Source organism: Oxyura jamaicensis, chromosome 12 (genome assembly GCF_011077185.1).
Source record: "Oxyura jamaicensis isolate SHBP4307 breed ruddy duck chromosome 12, BPBGC_Ojam_1.0, whole genome shotgun sequence".
Lineage (NCBI taxonomy): Eukaryota > Metazoa > Chordata > Aves > Anseriformes > Anatidae > Oxyura > Oxyura jamaicensis.
In genome coordinates this window covers 11,168,256-11,188,526 of record NC_048904.1, presented here as the reverse complement: position 1 = coordinate 11,188,526, position 20,271 = coordinate 11,168,256, and the positions used below count along the sequence as shown (strand labels likewise).

At 43.4% G+C, this 20,271-nt stretch overlaps 1 long non-coding RNA gene across 1 annotated transcript; it reads left to right on the top strand.

Annotated features, from left to right (window-relative positions):
* The first annotated feature begins 15,732 nt into the window (after positions 1 to 15,732).
* LOC118173487 lies at positions 15,733 to 17,938 on the top strand. The gene is made up of 3 exons (XR_004754227.1): positions 15,733 to 16,276; positions 16,382 to 16,505; positions 16,630 to 17,938. It is a non-coding gene; the product is annotated as an uncharacterized LOC118173487 (long non-coding RNA).
* The last annotated feature ends 2,333 nt before the right edge of the window (positions 17,939 to 20,271 follow it).

The following is a 20,271-nucleotide window of genomic DNA, read 5'->3' as shown; positions in this document are numbered from 1 at the left end:
CTGATGCTTTTCAGTTCTTACCAAATCACTGTGCCTCAGTCAGAGTCACACCTCATTTCCTCCTGCCCATAAATATATTATGATCACATAATGTTTTAATTACTTGACAGGAAAACTGAAAATAAGGCAAAGATGACAACTTATGGATATAAATTTCAACAGCCTGTTTTTTTTATGAAGTTATTAAATGCTTTGAATTGAACAAAAGATAGGCTCACAGTTTTGTTTAGTAGCGAATTGGAAATACAATGAAGCCTATAACTCTGGGAAAATAAAACTGACTTTGTTGACTAATTTTCCTTCCATTAGGCTCCACAATTCAACAGGCAATGATATGTTTTTAAGAGGATCAGTAGATACCTTGATGAATTCCCAGCCTGACCATTGAGGGTGATTTCATCACATCTCTTTCATTCACAACTACTTTAAGCAAATAAGCTCTTTACTGTGATGGATGCGGAAGGAACACATTTCAGCATATACACAAGGATGCTATGAGGAAATAAAGCCAATTCTTCACATTAGCTTCTTAATATGATTCTGCTTCTGTCTTAAAATCAGGGGATAAATTTTTCATTAGGCTCATTATGAACCTTCTGAATGTAATTTCTTGGAACTTAGCCCTTTTTTCAAACCACCATTCAGCCCACAGACAGAAACTCTGACCTTTGGGAAATAATGGAGATCCTGATATCAGTCCTGAAAACCAAGGGTTAACTTTACAGTTAAAACAGCCCAAAGCAAACCCACCTCAACAGGAAATTCCACATGCAGTTGGCACCCTTAACTTCTCTAACTCTGCGTGTTGGTTCATCTCCCACAACAACCACTCATGCTATAATATGGGCTCAAAAGCAATTTTGGAGCAGTTCACAAGGAAGCAGGTGGCAGCTTTGGACTAAGAAGCTTTCCTAGAGCAGTGTGAAAGTCCGTAGCACAAGAGAAACAGGCAGAAGCAGAAGCTGTCAAGCTGGTGGAGATGCTCAGTGTGTGGAATTACAGAAGATGCTCTGCTGGTGGCTAGAAAATTTGCATACTGACTCTTTTCATAGAAAGAAATACTAGTCACCTTAATTTTAAAAAAGTGCTCTGTGAGGCAGAGCTGCATCTCAAAGTGCTAATTCTTTCTATGACTTATTTATCATCTGCTGAGCTAATAGATTAACAAAACAAAATACAAACCACAACAGTGGGTGTGATATGCTGGAAAGTCACCAACCTGATGAAGATTTACATGTAGTGATGAGAGGGGAAAAAGCCATCACTTTCCAATTCAACTCGTTTGAATTTGTGCCAGGCACAACAAGGGAATTGCGAAGATCTGGTGAATGCATAATCTATATGGGTACATGGGTACAACGGTTACTGTGAGAAACACAACACATGCAGGGGTGTTGTGCTGAATATGGGTCAGTGTACAAACAGAGAGGAAAAAACAATGGTGGAAGCTGGATAGTACAAAGCCAAGGATAATGAGAAAGCCTTTGTGTTTTTGTGCATGTCTGCATGTGTGCTGGACATATGCTTGCAGGGGGTGTTATGAAAACAAGCTTCATGTGACAAGCTTTTTATTACTCCCGTTGAAGTATGAAATTAGGCCTGGACTTGAGCAAAGAAATATCAACTTTCCTTCAACAGCCCTGGGAGGCAAAATCAAAAACACCAGAGAGCCGGTTTGGGACAATGCTAACAAAATATCCAAGTCCCACATCAAACCCTCTGCTTTCACTGTGGATGCTCAAAACTCCTTCAAACCCTCCTCCAGCTTGTTTCCTTTCCTCATTCTTACACTTCAGGGTGGAAACTTGAAATAAGTGGTGACATCCTATTATTTCAAGCAAATGCTGCCTGAAGTTTTGTGTAAGGTGCTAATGGCCCAAGTCTGAGCAGCTGGAACTCTTCATAAAGTCATAGACATAGGGCTCTGTGACAAAGTCTCATCCTGAGTCAGTAGGAACAATTTCTCACTCACCAATTGCTGATTAACTTTGGGGAAACTCAGGGTACATTTAAGGGGGAGTGTGGGTGAGGAGACATTTCAAGAAGCTCTCCAGCTGCCAGAAGGCAGGCTGGATAACTGTACAGAGAAAAACGCTTCTTCCACCTGCCATGAATACTGGCACCCTCAAAAACTACATCTTCTCCTTAGCTTGGTTCTGCAGCACCACATCACCTACCAGCCAGAGAAAGTGGAACCTCTGTCCTATCTGGGAGAACAGACCTCTTTATCAACTGGCCATGATAATTCAGTGATGCCCCAGGCCTCCCACCACTCCTCAGGCAGACCAACCTTCCCTGGAGCACTGCTGAGGAGCTCGGCGCAGCACCCAGCCCAGCAGCTGAGCTTCCTGACATAGCAAGCTGGCCACCATATAATGCAAATGAGGCACTGACAAAATACCTACCTTATTCAGATATTTAAAGCTCAGGTTAATATAAAAAGCCCACTATTTGTTGATAGGATTATGTTGATATCTTTGTTTCCCACCCATTCCTAAGTGGTTTGAAGCACTCACTGACTTTTGTCAGTGAGATGGATACATCTCCACCTTCCGGGCTGGAGATGTGCTGTGGGCTCCAAAATACAAAAAACATCCTAAAAGCAAAGGCAATGTCACATTTTGTCCTTAACTTAATAGGCTCTCAGCAAGGAAAAGGAGGCAGCACCCGCACACGTACACTTCGAATAGGCCACCACCATCTTCCTAACCTAATGGGCAGAGTTCTCCATTGTAAAGTATGATGTTTTGCCATGGAAAAGTAGATGAAGAAAAGAATCTCTTATTAATCCATAGCTGATCTCTTTAAGCAAACCATTTCCAAATTTAGGAGCTGTGCTAGCACTGGGAGACCCAGTAGGGCTTACAGCAGCAGTTATACAGCACTGAATGCCACCAACATGAGCTTAATTTACTGAGCCTTTAGAAGGAGGAGGAGGGTGAAATCAGACTGTGGCACAAATCATGTTACTCTTGTAAGTTTAGTTTGCCAGACACAAAGATCCTTCCAGCCAGGTAACCTAGTGCTATAAGCTAACATATGTCAGCCTGCCATAGACCCCCAATTTAAAGTTTCCATTCGGCTCAGTGGGAATTAATTGTTAGGTTCTGGCTTCTTCTGTTTTCTTGTTAATGTCAAACACCCATCCAGTGAGAGCTGCAAATAATACCCTCCTAAGGGTAAATTGTGAGCTCATTGCTCGTTTAAGTCACATTGAGTGAGAATACTCCCTAGCTGTGCTCTGTGAATCAAAGACAGAGCATATGCAATCATCTGAAGCAGCAGCAGCAGCCGCTGCATTTCCCAGAAAGCTTTGGGAAACCTGACACAATTACCGATCAATACCCTCTCCAGTTAATTGATGGGCCATGGAGCCAAAAGGGGAGAAAAAAAAGAAAGAAAAGAAAGAGGCTATCAATAAATAATCTCAGTTAGGAAACTGAGGTCTGAGAAGAGGTACTTGAAGTTTAAGGGAGGATGCCCACGCCTGGGAAGACAAATGAGGATTGAGAAGAAGAGCATTCTCAGATAAATGTGTCTTTTGAAGATAATGAGCATGGCAGAAACAGAGTAAGATACAACAATGAACCTTGGAGAGTCTGAAACCATTAGGTCCTAAAGGGAAACATCTGCACATTGCTACTGAATTGTTACCCAGAACTGTCATCCTGACCCTTCCTTATTCCCAGTCTGGGAAGACTTCCTTGGTCCCCACACTGAGCCAGGTCTTCTTTCAGTTGTTCCTGGCTGATTTTATTTATTTATTTTTTCTTTTCCGTGTGTGAAGGGGTGGCTCTGAATTGGACTCAGTTTAGAAACTTAGCTGGTGTATTCTGTCCAACTCACAGCAGGCACAGAGCTTGGCAGTTTGGCATCCATGGGGACAGTCCCAGGAAGACATCAGCAGACAGCCCAGAGATCAAGAGCAATGTTCATCAGCAATGATTCAGAGATGGTGGTGAGTGACGAAAGGCGGGAGCCTTTCGAAGGAAATGAAATTGTAGTTTTGTGCTTTAGTGTGTGTGTCAACTCTGTTGAGCAGGCCTTCCACTTTTATGAACTGGAAATTCAAAGACACATGTAAAAATAAAAATCAGTTACATTTATAAAAGAAGCTTCTGATTCCTTTAAGATGCTCAGATTCGCTTGAGGACCAATAACCTCGTTATGTACAGTAGAGAGAAAACAGCCTCTGTAAACTGAAGCCCAGTGCTGACCTATATACCTGTTACTGATTTACCCTCTTGCAAACACATTACTTTTTGCCATTAAACCAGTTCCAGATCCCCTTCACCAAGCCTGGTTAACGAGCTGGGTGAAAAACTTTGAAGAGGCTGGAGTATGCAGCAGGCAGGTTCAACCAGGGGCTGCAGCCCCTCAGCTCAGCCCAGCACCATCCAGCAGTGTGAGCAGCAGCCCCAGTAGCAGCAGTAGCCCCACGGCTGCTCTTCAGCCTCACTGTGTCTAGACATCTGCAGACACATCAGCCATCAGCCACGAAACAGCCTGGTGCCCTAGCAGGAAAAAGAAACATCAGCTACAATTCAGGTAGACCTTGCCCCTCTAGATTTTACCACTTGCTGAAATTCAATATATACCCTCTTCATTTAGGTCTTTTAGAGTTGCAGCAAAGCAGTTACCAAAAGGATTTTCTTCCCTGTTAGTAGATAAAGCAGGGGCAAGGGATATATGAACATCTGATTCGCTCTAGGCATTATACATTTGCCCAGGAAAGTGCTAAAAGTTGCTGTGCACAGGGAGAAGTCTTCAAGGTCAGAATGCAGGGACATGTGGTACCCATTTATTCCTCCCTGTGTCCCCAGCTGGAGACATTCTGGCTGGAAGGCAGCTCTTGTCCCCTCCACACACTGTGGGGCCTCTGGGACAGAGATGCAGGAGGTTCTCTCCACAGTGTGGAGGTTCTCTCTCACAGCCATGGTGAAAAACTCCATGAACAGCAAGTATCCATCTATAGGAAAGCAGCTACAAGGAAATTATTATGGTCGAGGCTTGGGGCAGGGAGTTTTGGATTGCTACCTTATCACACACCTCTCCTGTGATCTTGAGTGGCTAGCTCAGAGGCTGAGTGCCCCATTTAATGAGGCACACTTTGTCTACCCCTTCTCCTGAACTCTCCAGGGCAGAGAGTCTCTTCTCAATAATTTGCATGCCATCTCTCCATGAGTACATGCCCAAACAATTAGGGCCGTGATTGGAGCTTTGCAGAATTACCTGCCCTGAAGTTAACCTCTCTGCTTCTGTTTGGAAATTATGAGTTCATCAGTGCTGGCCAGAGCTCCTGGATAAAAGCCCTGGCCACCAGCTGGCCACAACATATTGGTCTGCTGCAGCTTTGTGGTTACCAGTGAGGTGTTAGGCTTTCACTGTTAGGGGACAGCTAGCTCAGCACACCACCATGGGCTGAGAGTACAGTCCTAAACATGCTGGCACTGCTTCAGCCTTTTGCAATACCAGTACCTTAGGTAGCCTGATTCTTTGAAGTCAGAGGAACAGCAGACATCACAGAGCCTATGTGGGGTTGGACAGAAAAGGCGTCGTCCTTCTCAATCCTAGAAATAACACCTTCAACTCCTCTCTTTGGGAGGCTTCATCCCAAGGCTCTCCCTATGCCCCAGGCTGTCAGATCTCTCTCCCTCTGAGCACACCTCCCCATTCACCCAGTATGCCCAGCAGCTCTGCACCAGTGCTTTCCTCCTGCAAAGGAGTGAGTGGGCAGAAGGCTGAGGAGGACCATGACTTGCTTCCCACCTTCCCTTGCCAATGCTGGAGCAGCGCAGGGATGGATGTAGCTCTGGGAGGAGGGAGGAAGGCCATGAGAGGCAGAACATCATCAGGGCCAGGAGCCTGAATATGCTATTACAAACGTGGCCTCTGTCCCCTCCTGACGCTGGTGTCATTGACTACCACACTGGTCAGGGGTCACGCTGTCTGTGCCACTATTGCAGGCAGACACAGAATGGGACCAAACCTCCCTGTAGGGAGCCCAGAGAGCACAAACGAAGCAGGAGGATATTTCCTAAGAGGACTGTGGGCTCATCCTATCCCATCCCAGACTCAGAGCCTCTAAACTAGGCTGGACACCTCTTCCCCCCCACAGCCTGAAACCCAGGTTGCCTCTCCGAACACCCGCTGGAGCCCTGTGGCGAGCTCATCCTGTCACTCCAGCTTTGAGTCACCATGCCGCATACGCCGCTATTTCACACCTCAGAAAACCGGGTGATATTTGTCCTGGCTGACGTCTTAGCAGTATCAGGAGGCTTCGTGACTGACAGCCAGGATAAAGGTGCTGAAAGGGGCTCTGAGCCTGTTGCTGAATGCATGGCAAAGGCAGTTCCATCAGTTGTCACACGTGCTGAAGACAACACCCTCTTGTCCTTTGGCCAAGGAGCCTCGTGTTGTTGCGGGGAATCCTGGCCTTGTAAGAGGCCGTTTCAGAGCCCCTGCTTCTCACCACATATAGCTGTCTCATTAGTCCCCAGTCTGACGGCAGGAATCAGCACAGCTTTTTCCCTGGTTAACCCCTGAGCACAGTGTGGGATCACACGTGGCCTCCCAGCAGCACAGCGCCTAATGAGCAGCCCCAGCAGAAACCATTAATTTCTGAGGACAGGCAAATGTGTGTGCATGTGCATGCACACATGTGTGCGCAGAGAAGTAGGGAAGGGGGGAACAAGGTCACCCCTTTGAAACTCCTTCTCATTCTTTTCTTTGATGTGATGGCAGGGTGCTCACATGCGTGCTCACACACAGCTTCATTGCTTTGATAAACCCGTGCCTCACAGGCACAATTTCAAAGGGAATTTCCAAGCACCTTCCTTCCCCTCTCCTGACAAGCCTGAGCAGGGAAGGGGGGAGCTGGGTGGAAGTGGAGACGTCATGGCATCAGCTGTGGGAGGCACAGATGCAGGAACCACTGGCAGCAGTGAAATCCTTTTCTGCATGGGCACAGGCATCAGGACAGGTTCTTGCCTTGCTTTTGTTTGCCAGGGTGGTGGAAGGGATCCCAGTGCCCCTGTGCTGGAGGAAAAGGGGGCTTCAGTCCATCCCCAACTGAAAAAAAATGATTCAGAAGGGCCAAAATTGGCCTTGGCAGGCTGGCAGTGGGACTTATAGGAGAGTCAAGGGAATTGGACCACTGAAATCTACCTTTAATGTACATGTGAGTAACGGTCTGCACGTGGGCACAATAAAATCATTAGGATATCTCATACAGGAAGTTTTGCTCTTGCCCTGCGAACATTACTAACTCTGTTACATGCACAGCTCTATCTGACCCTTTCCAAGAGAAGTGGTGGTGATGCGGCTGGTACATAAAACATTCAGTGCACCTCTCCCACAAGGAACACTTTTTTTTGCAAAAATACATGGCAGAGATTAGTTTAATACTTGTCTGCACCAAGACCTGGTGTTTTGTTATGGGAATGGACGTTGGGATGGACATTTTTGACACCCTTTTTTTATTGGGATGGAGAACCACATGGGTAGATCATGGAGATTTAGAGAAAATCTGGAAAAAAATCTCATAAATTTCCTCCTACTTCCCTCAAAACATTCAGTTCTTTCATTTCTCCTGTTCATATTTCCTCTGAAATTATGCATTTTGATGACAGTCCATGAAAAAAAAACATTTTTCCCAAGAAAGTCCTAACAACTTGATTTTGTTAGTAGGTTGTTGTTGTTGCTGTTTTTATGGCATAGTATTATAAGTTTTATAAATAAGTTTTATAGTATTACAGTTTTATAAATAAATTACATTCAAAAAAGGATTTGAATTTTTATTTTGGGGGGAAATTGAGTAATTTTATCATGACAACATTGAAAGTAATTTGGAATTCACTGTCAAATGTAGAACAACGCATGATTTTTTTTTTTTCCTTTTGAAATATTGCTTTCCTGATCTTCCTACAAATCTCTTTTATTTTTCTCTGCACATTTTTTAAACCGCGATCTCTCCCAAAAAACTTACATGCAGATGAACAAAAGAGTTCCTATATGCATCTATCAGAACTCAGGCTTATGCAAGGAATAACCAAAGCAAATAAACGATGACAAAATAAATAAATAAACACACATTTTATTTCTAATAGATTAACAACCTATCCATTTCATTTTATATCAAAGGATTTGCATTTATTTACAAAGTGAGGAGAAAACTTGGCTGAATTAACATTTTTTTTTGTGTGTGTTTTATATTGAAAGCAGAAAAACCCTCCTGTTTCAACCTTTATGTGATATTATAAATCATCCTAGGTTCGTAAGGAACTGTATGGGTTTCTACTCTAACATACCGATAAAGCAGTATAAAGGGCTTTAACATGAATTGGAAAATGGAAGTAGTTACTATATACCGCATATTGCCAGCAAGTAATATGACATCAATGTGTTCTTGTAGCAGCAACATATGGTTTCCAAAAAAATCCATCCTTAAAAATACATTGATTTAACTGAGATAGGAAACTTGGAATGAAACAACCTGTAGGAGATAGGCTGGTGGACCTCAAATCAAATATTATGATTTGCTGAACTGAATCTAAATTTTAGATTAATCTTGCAAGCAGCAGATTCTTGCCTGAACTTTTGTGGTGATTGGAATAAAATTATGCTCAGGAGGTTTGCATATTACCACAGGGATACGTAGCCAAGTTACCTCTGTGAGGATGTGCTAGCATTTCCCCTCTAACTACGGAGCCACAACACATCCAAAGAGTTGTGGAATGGTAAATTACCTTGGAAAAAGGAGTTCAAAATCCAGAAAGTACCTTAAACAAACCAAAATGAAGCATGCTGATATTTCCCATTAGAAATGAATAAAGGTTTTATTTTGCCAGATTTGTCTGTTTTGTAGACAAATGTTGTAATGTCAAAATTTCACACAGGGTTGAAACTTGTATTCCCCATTAGCTCTAGCAACAAGCTATTTATGTAGGTCTTGTCAGTCTTCTGTTCGAGTCTCTCCTCCTAAACTTTAATTAATCTATCCTTTCAACACCCCTGCAGCCCTGTAAAGTAAGGATACAGCTGGTATTCCTTTTTGCATGATTAAATGTCTTGCCCAGGGTCACCCCAGGAGTATGAGGCAGAGCCAGAAACCCAGCCTAGCTATTCTTAATCTCAAAAGGCTATCTTTCTTCAAATCTCAGCCTCTGACAAATCTTGGCAGAGGTTCAGTCAAGTCTCATCCTAAATTCCTTCAACAGTTGGTTCGCATTCACTAAGAGCTGAGCTCCAGGGGCATACGATATTCAGCCAGGCTGGCTTCTGCATGTTTTCTTGGCCAATATGGCTGAGGGGTGCCATATCTGAATCCAGCCAAGCCTTTGAATTTTGAAATTCATCCACTGCTCATCCTTATTTCTCACACCTCCAGACAAAGGGAAGCAACTGCTCTTCTGGTACAGCTAGAAGGAAAAGGAACTTCTCTGTCTGCATTTATTCAATCTTCACTAGCTCCCTTTCTCTCTCCTTACAAAATTTATACCGTGCAAGTAAGCTATAAAAAGCAATGAGATGCAATTTATGCAAGTAACATGTTAGTGCTCCATAAGTTCCTGTCCCTTCAATGAGTTAGACTGGGATAAATTTTTATGTCTGAGTTTCATGCTGACATATCTTTAGGTGCTGGGTAATAAGGCAGGTGCCAACTGGAGGGCACCTAATGAATCAGCCTTGCAAATCAAGGTCAACTACCCGTATAAAGACCTGACCGAGATATTGCCAAATGGCAATTTCACTGTTCTGCTTTGCCTGGGGGAAAGTGCAGCCATGGCCGCTTGTCTGTTCCTTCCCTGGCACTCTTTGGTGCAACACATCTGTTGCTTCAGCTGCTATCAGAGCCTTTGGCAAATCCCTGTCCCTATCTGGACTTTGCCAACCTGCTTTGCATGGTAATTTGCATACCACATCCTTTCTGTTTGAAACCATGGCTAATGAAACAGGTGGCTGTCATTATTAACAGCACTTGCTAACTAACTCCATTCCAGCACCACTACTTCCTTCAGCGTGCCAGTGCTATTCCTTCTTTCCACTGCCTTCTGATGCCACCTCTTTTTCTGCAGTCCTGCCATTCCTCCAAAGGCAATGAATAGTCTGTCACCAGCCCACACAGCATCCCCTTCCTGCAAGATGAATACCCTTCCACTTCAGCAATTCTTATTCCAAACTCTGTGCTGTCCATAGGGAAGGGGAAGAGCAGGTGGACAGATGGAGAGGGCTGGAAGGGCTGAAAACGGCAGTGCCTCAGCCGCAGGAGAGCTGTAACAGCAGGGCCTCCACTATGGCACAGCTGCTGGAGGCAGGCTGGAGGTGCTGGAAGGAAGAGCTGACCTGCAGTGTTGATGGCTTGGCCAAGCTGGCCCCATCCCTTGCAGCTTTTCCATCACAGATTTCATTTCTTACCCCCAGTTGCTAGCAAGTAGGATTGGCCTTGGGAATTTCAGTTTGAGCAGAGCTTTGTGAAACAATATGAAGAACACTGGAGTGAGCCACCATTCAAAAGCATCCTCATTTCTGCAGAGTACAGCACAGAGTGGACCTCCCTGGGAGCAATTCATTCAGTAAGAGTGGAAGACAAATGGAAGCACCACACGATGGTGAGGGTCAATGCCACCAGGCTTCTCCAAAAGGCATCTTTGTCCTTCAGCATCAAACTCTCACCACTAGCATCACTAAAAGGTTTCTTACCAGCAGTCTCTCAAAAAGTATGTCTCACTTCCATTTATGTTTCAGTAAGTTGTATTTTCGTTCTTTTAGATCAAACTGCTGAGAGAACATTCCAGAGTCCTTTTGTCTACTGAAGAGATCAACCAAGCATTTGAATTGAGGCTGCTTTTGAAAAAGCAAGAAGAAATTAATGGTGTCTGCTTTAGCATAGCACATGGCATAGATATGGTTCCTTTTATCCTACCCTACAACAGAATTTCCACTGTCCTCAGTGAAAACATTCCTGTATTAATGCAATATAATAAATATTGATATAATAAACAACCGTCATGATGTTTCTTGGGGCTTTCCCACTTATGGCTTACTGTATATCATTAGTAAATCAGTAAAATAAAATCACAGATTTATAGTAAAAGAACACATTCTCTATGATAATCTACCCCTCCAGGAGATATCCTCTACAATTCATTAGATTACAGTACCAATTTTCTACAGTTCTTTGAGGAACATAATGCTGAACATGATATGCTGCTCTCAGGTTCTCTAGGGAGGAGCCATCATTCTTACTTCCATCACTGGGGCTTACACAGACATAGATATGAAATTCAGAAGGATTCATCTCCATTACTGTTCCTCCCAGAAGATCTCTCCTGGGTCAAAGGACCTGTGCAGAGGTACCTCAAGTTTCTCCTCCCACCTGACATCTTGCTACAAAAGATGACTTGGGTAATGTTTTTTTTAGAATCTGCTGCAAACAAATGTCATTGGCCATGTAAACATCCTGCATCATCTTTTGTTCAACAGAGTCATAAATTTGAACTTTGAGTGGCCTCAGGTAGAGATTTACCTGAATAACCTTTTGCCATGGCCTGAATTTACCCTTGACCTTTTCTTTGATAGGTGTCATGGATGTGTTATGGTAATGAAAGCCTTCTCTTGCTGGAAAGCTCCAAGAAAGGACCTTCTCAGGCTGTGTGTTACTGTAAATCACAGGCAGTGTCTCTAAGACCATGATTTTCTTTGCTCAAAGTCTTATACAGCTTCAGATCCTTGAAAATTCTCTCTCCTTTTTTTTTTTTTTTTTTTTTTTTTCCCTTTGCAAGGCAAATTTTACAGGAGAAATACAGTCTATTCTTAAACACATAAAACAACCCTGGAGGAATTTCAGAAGTCCAAATATTTTGCTTTTCTCTTTTATTTACATTCTGTTTACTTGTTTGGGTCTTTTTAAAAGTTCTTTGCATTCTTAGGATGAAATGATATTATCTGTGAAACCACATAGTCATGCCTTTCCACAAACATAATGCATTTAAGGAATAAGTACTAATTTAAGAATGCTCTTAAAATAATCTTGCATGGCAAATCACTTTGTTTATAAAGATTAGAGAGCACATAATTTTTTAAGTGGAATGTACTTTGTGTCATGGCAATACTGATGACAATTTACCAGCTTGCTAGAAGTCATTCTCAGAGGTCAATATCTCCAACAATAACAACAAGAGGTTCTTTGTATAAACTTGGATAAACTCTGTGCCATCCAGGCATAACCACCATTCCTAAGGACAAGCCAAAGCCATGAGGAGTCGAAGGATCTACCTGGAGATAAGGGATGATGGCTTCCAACCCCTTTCTTATTAGGTTGTAGGTTGGTTTTACAAGGTTCACACAAGAAAACCTTGTAGTTCCAGGCCATCAGATGTGCTTCCATACCCCATAGGAGATGATAGCTCTGGGCTAAGGATAATGGTTGTCTCTCAACTTAACCTCTGAAGACCATGAACAGGTAACCTGGAGGAAAAGAACAGAAAGAGGAGGAAGCAGCCAACAAAGCCAAACAAGTTACCTGACAATCATTGCACTACTAATGTTCATCAGAACTAGCATATTCCCACTTGGTGAGAGCCACTCAGAGAGAGATTCATATCTGAGCTGCGTTGCATTTTTTAATACTCCCTATACAAAATGCATCCCAGCCCCCACTCATGCCCCTTCCACATAAAAGGTTAAAAAACTCTTTAGCAAGGAGCAGTGCATCACTGTCAATCTCTGTAGGTATGACTGTTGCCATTTGCAAGGGGCATGGGGAAGTCAGGAAGCTCTTAGCCACTGACAAACAATTTCACCCAATAAATGGTGTTGGTATTAAGCTTTTAAAGGCTGGTAAATCTTCCGCTCTATTAAATCCAAACCCTTGGAACCCATTAATTGGTGTCTTCCTTACAGCGAAGCGCTGGTTCTAATTTGACATATATTTTATGGATCACTCTACCCCTTGGTTCATAAAAATGATCCAACTTCTCCTCGCCTCGCTGGTTGAGGCCACTTTCCAAATGTCTGTCCATAATCTTAGATGAAAAATGATAGCCCTGGAAAGGTGATGTGTCAGAGGAGTGTGAGGCGCACCGACACACATGCAGATGCAAGGCAGCAATCTGCTGAATTAAAATTACAGAGAGAGGAAATGATGAACCATCTCGTTAACTCAGCTTGTCACTCCAATGGCCTCGCTCCATGCAAATAAATAGGGGATGGGACTGGAAAAAAAAGAGTATTATTAAAGCACAGATAGAACAAGAAAGTACTGAGATCATCGCACACTCTAAACGACATCACTAATGACACGGCCGTAACCTCATGATGGTTTGCTTGCCCCAGCCTGACCATGGCATTTCTAATGTGCGATCAGATCCTACAACAGTCTGGGCACCGCTATGGCAGGTCTCAGCACACCCAGTTCCGCTGGCTGTATCGTTCATTCAAGGAATTCACCCAGACAATGTTCAGTACTTCGCAAAAAGGACCCCACACTCATCACTGCGCGTTTCCTTTTTTAAAGCCATATATATTTCATATTTTGCTATTTAAGATTCTATCCAAATATTGAATGAGCTTTACATCCCAGAGACTTTTCTACTTACTTTAAATCAGCTAGTTAAATACACAAACAAGCTGAAATTCTAGGCTGTTCCAAAAGCGATTGCAGCTGTTCAATATCAGCATCTCAAAATGATGAATACCACTCTTATTTCTATCCGAAATGCAGCTTCATGCTTTATTAAAGTCACTAGTAAAGCTAGAATGAAAAGCCAAAAATAATTTGATGGTTTTGGAAATGGTGTCTGACCCCGTGCTCAACCAGATCCTCAGTAAATCACCAGGAAACGCTCCTCTAGTAAAAGGGCCAAGTGTCTGCTGAGAGGCACACCAAGGCTACCAGCTTGCAAGGCCCTATGCTCAACAAGGTATTCTCGTTGGAGGAGCTGTGCAAACTCATGGGTCCTTGCTTAGCTCCAGACTTGATGATTCTGCTCTGAATGCCTATTTGCACCTTGATATTTCTTTTGGTTACAAGGTAGTTGTTTCTTTTCTCATCCCAGCTTTCCTGTACCCTTCTAAAGCAGTGATGGTACTTTCCAGCATCCATCAAAGAGCTTCATACACAAACATAAGTGTGTGTATATATCCTTATCTATATTTGCATCTATCTGTCTACACAGATACAGCTACAACTGCTCCACATGTACCTGTCTATACAGATAGAGCTGCAGCTGGACCTCTCTTGTAACTGATGGGCAGCTCACTGAGTTAAGGGGTTGTGCAGGTTTAGGTTTTCCCCACTGACACACAGATTGGTCCCAAACTCCTTCCTCTCAGGTTAGGAGTAAGACCCCAGTTGAGGTTAATGCCAAGGCTTGAGGAAAGGGTTTGGACCTGAATATTTCAGAGTGGCATATTTCACAAAAGATTGTTGCTAACATAGGAAAATGACAGTAAAATATTGGTAACAACAATAATAAATATTTTCCCTTTCAGTCTTTCCTTTCTTACTGAAAACATGATTACAAAGGGAGGCATCGTGAGAGCTCTGAGTGTCCTCCTTTGAATTTCCCCATCAACTTCTATTTCTGCAGACTTTCTTCTGCTCCTCTGCATACCAGCTGCACCAAGAGGGCTGGAGCAGTGCGTGAAGGTTTGGTCTCAAGGGTTACCCAGGCTAGAGCCTCTCCAGAGACATTGTTCTCAAGTGGTTTCTTCATTTTTATGGATGTAAGAGGTCTCAGTTATTTCAGTTACAGATACCATGATCCACTTATCCAGCTGCCTATATAGTTTCTCAGTAATTCCAAACCTTCTGTCTTTTGCTTCTCTATTCTTTCATATATATTACATTTCCATCTGTGTGCACCACAGTCAGGTCCTTCACTCTGATGCTAGAGAACAAAACTTGTTCCTGGAGAGTGCTCTTAATTTGAATGACAAGAGCAGCCAAACCTGATAGCCATACAGTGCATATTCTCAGCAATCAAAGGGGGTTCAAAAGAAATTTGGGGATTTGTAAGGTTTTGATTCTTGTTTGTGCTCTTACTTTTCTATCAGACTTGCCTCAAAAAAATCAGATCAGAGGTCAGAAATGGCCTTTCCCTAGCACATGTGTGGACATGCAGCCTTTTCAGGCCTAAGTGGCTTTGCTGCTAATTAGGTTTTCATTGAAATTCACTTTCAGACATCAGCAGGAATTCACTTCCAGCCATCACCAAGGCTCTGACTGAACCCTAATCAATATGGCTAAAGGCATGTCAGGTATGACACCTGTGATCATACCCCAGACCTATGCAAAGCGTTCATTTAGAGCACACATTTTCACTGGACTGATTTTGATTCCATAAAACTTACTTTTCTTTAATCTCATCTCCTGAAAGCCTTCTGCAGACTTGCCCCTCGTGCCCACATCTGCGTGGTGCTCCAAGTCACTCAGGGGTTTGCTCCTACCCCAGCCAGATGGAAGCAGGCTGCAGGAGCCAGATGGCATGGAGGGAAGTGCACTTGGCTGCCTGTGCCCCTGAAGAGGAATTATCCTCTGGAAACCTAGCTTTGTCCTGCTCTTCTGGTTGCTTCCTTCTCCATTCTCCCTGCATACACCAGTGGTAACAGCTCCCCTGCTTTGCAGACACCAGCTCTGCTCTCTGTGCTAAAGAAGGGTCCCATTGATCCCCTGAGGTCTTTATCAACATTTGGGGCAGCTGTGCACTGCTTTCACAATCAGATCTTGATGCCCCTTACTGAGCACTGGGTACGAGCAGAGGTGTGTGAAGGGTAGGAAAGAGAATGGGTGTGAGAGGCATTTCCTATCTGTATTTTTTTTCTGTGTCATGGTAACACACCTCCCACCCCTGTAGCATTTAATAAGATTGCTTTAAGTTTCCTCCTAGTGCACAAGGGGAGGGGAAAAGTCCCTGGCTAAACCCAGAATGCCATTTTGTGGCAATTTATGAACAAACAAGCTTCCCATCAAACCAATCCTTAGAAATGTCACTCCAGCCTGGCACTGAGCAGAGATTAAACGATGGATTGTCAACCTTCCTTTTTTATTTGATGTTTTGAATTTCACTGTTCCTCTCTTTCATTAAAAATGAACTAGAGGGGAAAAAAAAAAAAAAAAAAAAAAAAGCAGAATAAAATAGAAGCCTTTTACATCTAAAAGTCAAGATAATTATCTCTTATACCCAACCCACTCCTCCAAGACTCTGAATGAAGCCATCATTAAAATCTGTGTCCATCTGGTGACTTTTCCACAGCTAATTAGGTGAAGAAGCCGGTTAGTAGATGCGTTCTGCAGAAATCTTTCTCCTTCTCTTTTTAAAAACTTCTAGACATGGCCCATGTGCAACCTGAATGCTGCTTTTTCTGTCCCTTCCATCAGGTGCTAAGAGAAGATGAGAAGAGACACCGTGGGAGACGGCCACTTTGGCAAGCTGCTCACCAAGGCCATTTCATGGCATTGGGGCTGGGAAAAAAAAGTAGAAAGCGGATGCAAAAGACAGCAGGTTTGACTTCCACGGTGCAGGAAGCCCTTTCGGGAGCTGGTCGGATGTAGTGCTGGCAAGATTTCAGTATGTTTCTGCGTGGGGCTTCTTTTAATACTGTGATTTTCTCCCTGTGGTTTGTCAGGCACTCAGCCAGCCTACTAAAGACTCTCCACCAGATACCCATCTGCTGCGTTTGTTAGAGCTTGTCACCCTAACACCTAGGGGCTGAAAGGTACCGATTCCTCCTGCGTCCAGATGGATGGTTCGTGGGACATCCCCTGCTCCTCCCGGCATGGCACCAGCTCTACAGTTGACACTTAGAGGGCTGCCAATTTCAGGATAGCCACAAACTTACAGGGAGACAACAGGTCCTGTGGGAACCATCCAAAGCTGAACGTTGTCCTGTTATGATGTGAGCAGAGCAATGTGCAGGGTACACGGATTGCACTCCAGGTACAGTACTCCAGGCAGCATAAATCTCTGAGTGCTGATCCCTTCTTTAGGATCACGGGGGGAAAATTCAGCCGCCCTTACATCTGAAAGAGATTGGATCTCATATCAAGGACAATGGGCAAGTATCTGAGTCTGGCGACTGAGGACGTAAGTCCCTTAATGATAGGGCATCGAGGACCCAGGAGTTCTGGTCATTTATACACACATGCCACACTGCCTAGGGTCAAGGACAACTGGTTGATGGATGCCAGCCTTTCAGAGCTCTCTGTCCAGCCTGTAGCTCACTCATTCAACATAGTTTTCCCTTGTAGATACAGCTGGCAGAAGCATTATACCCTTTTTCACAAAAATCCTAGGGCTCACAGCCCCATAGCTCATAGCCTCATAACCCACAGTAGGATACACTGCACTCCGGTTTTGTGACTGGGCATGCAAGTAATTCCTGGTGATGACATCTCCTGCGTGTTTGTAACCTCCTTCCACAACTGCATGCACATTCATCACAGGAATGCGAAAGGCCCTAGTGATTTTTGAAGGCTTTTCTACTATGCCACTTGGTCCCTGCTGGCTTAACCGTCGAGCCCCACTGCTTTGCTGCTCAACCATCTCTATTGAGCTGTGCTGTTTGAGAATATAAGCCCCTGAAAGTAATAACACTGCCTTCCTTACTCCCTCTCCCTGGAAAATGTCTGCCTCGGATGGCACAATTGCCTTAATATAGTTATAATTCTAGAAGGATTGTAACGAGTGAGTAATACGATAACTTCCCAATCTTCTCAAACAGATTTAACAGAGGCCACAAAGACTCTGACAAAAGGAAAGCAGGACACGGTGACCCAAAAGGTCTTGGCTGTCTTTAATTTCTCTGATTGAATTCATGAGAGGAGAAAATTACTGGAAAGATTTTCATTTTCATTTACTTCCAAAGTCTGGGTCCAAATGTTAAGAGAGCCCAGAAGGGTTAATGTTCACCAGAGTTCATCTTCAGCCAAAGACTCCCTGCTGCTTACAGATTTACATCATCCAATTGTCATTAGAACCAGAGATGAGAAAACTTAACAAAATGAGCCCTGTATGGACAATGGATTGAAACAGAGCTTGGGAAAGAATTGTAGCAAGGGAAGGCTTACAGGCCATAAATACATCACAAGAAAAGGACTTTTTAGATAAAATCATAGCTCACTGCAGCGTCATCATTTCTAAACTGCTATATATCCTGTTTTGCACCCTACCATTCATGAGCAGTATAGGAAAAGCTGCACAATTCAAACACAAGGAGAATGAACAATGACTATTTCCTTTAATGGTGCTGCAGTTTTCAGGAACACTGGGTTTCTTCAAGGCCACTCAAGGAAGGTGTTGAGCCAATTAAGATATTTCTCATATCTTGTGATAAGTTCACTGTATTGGAGTTAACTCTGCCTTGTACATCTTCATCAACAATGCAATATCCCTTATACCAATTTAATTTTACATTGCCAGCAAGATAAAGGCAATTTATAAGTTTCAATGAGTGCAGCCTGGCTGGGCTCCAATCCAATCCAAGGGAGTGTAACGTTTGCTGGGGAATTGCTCGAGACCTTAATGTCTGGCATATGGTGAGCTGCTTTCATTTCTGACCTGTGCAATTAAGGTCAGCGGCGAAAATTACATTAAAACAGTTCTTTATTAATCATGTTCCATCTAGGGCAGATGATGACGACCCCTAAGCACAGAGATCCGGCAACCGCAAAACAAAATACTGTGAGTCTCACAAGCTACTCACCAACAAAGCTTTGCAGCAGATTTTCTTCGGTGCTTTGCCCGTGGCTTTGAAACAATAAAGGTTGGTGTTCGTGTCTTGGGGAGAGTAACAGGCAATCAGTGCTAGAGGGAAATTGCTTAAAGTGCGGCGGATTTCAGAGGGACCTGAGAAGGGAAATCCATGGGGATATTTATGCCTCTCTCCTCTATGGATGAAATAGGTACTACTTCTTAAAGCAGGTGCTTATTTTGGGAATGGCTCTGGATGTTTCTTTAGGTATGTGACTGCCCTAAAGGCCAGCTGCTGTGCCCCTTGAGACTCTGTGAAAATGGTGCTGCCAGGAATCTTGGGGTTAGCAGACTTTTTATTTTCCTGAGGTTCTGTTTCCTCTTTCCACAGAGAGGTGCAAATAAAAATAAATTCACAGTGTGCCATGAATTCATATCTTGTAGCAGGGAGACAGAACACAACCCTTCTTGCTCCAAAGAAATGTCCACCCAGACTTCTGCACCAAATCCAAAGCCCACTGAGAGTCTCAGGCATTAGTTTAATCTGTTTTTGCTTGGATTCTGTCCTGTCCTGTGCTGACACATCCCCCAACCTGAGTGATCCTTGCAGCAGAGGTCTGTGGAGCTATTGAATCATTTGAAGGCAACTGACCAACAAGTCATATTGAGAGACTCTTCAAATCAACACATCTTCTCACTGATGAGGTTGACTGTTGCCGTTTTCTGCTATAAATCTAATACAGTGATGTTGTGAGCTCCATTGTCCTGAGTCCATTCCCAATACTTGGAAGAGAGAGAGTGAGACAGACAAAGGGAGCCACAGACTGAAATACCTTATCATTAAGCGGTGCCTTGGTGATGATTCTGACCTGCAAAAGGGTCACAGTGTCAGAATCAGTAGAAACAGGGTGATGCTAGGTCTGAGACATGAAATAACACCCCCCAAAAGAAGGCCAAGACCCTGGAAAGGAAATGTAAAATAAAGGAAGCCAGGCAAAGGCAAAGATGAATTTCTAATTTCTATGGAGAGAAATGTGTAAATGAGGGAAAGACTATCTGAGCCCACACATCTATAATCCAGCATTCACAAACATCTGCATTAAGAGCTAAGAATAGCAATGCTATCTCATCTCCCTTCTCCTTGTTGTACATTACTAAGAGGAAAAAGAATGAAAACAAGGTGTTCCTGTTCCTATTGTTCATTAAAACAACACAGAAGATTCAATTTAAATAGAAAACAATACCCAAAAAGTTCTCATTTACAGTCAAATACATTCAGAAACTCAATTAATAAAATGGAGAGCAAAGCAGCATTTCATCAAAGCTGTCCAGCCATCAGGAAGCAATTCTGGAAAAATTATCCCTGAAAATATCAGCCTGTTCTTTCTGCTCAGGGAGCATGTGTGTATTTGCCTGGGACAAGTAACTGGGACAGGCACAGCTGTCCCTCACAAACCCATCCCCCTGTGATCCTCTGGGAACCTCCACCTCTGGTGTATAATGTTTCTGAAACACTTTGCATAGGAAGAACCGGTCTGTTCCCCCCCAGAATGTCCAGTTTTACTCCACCCTACCTACT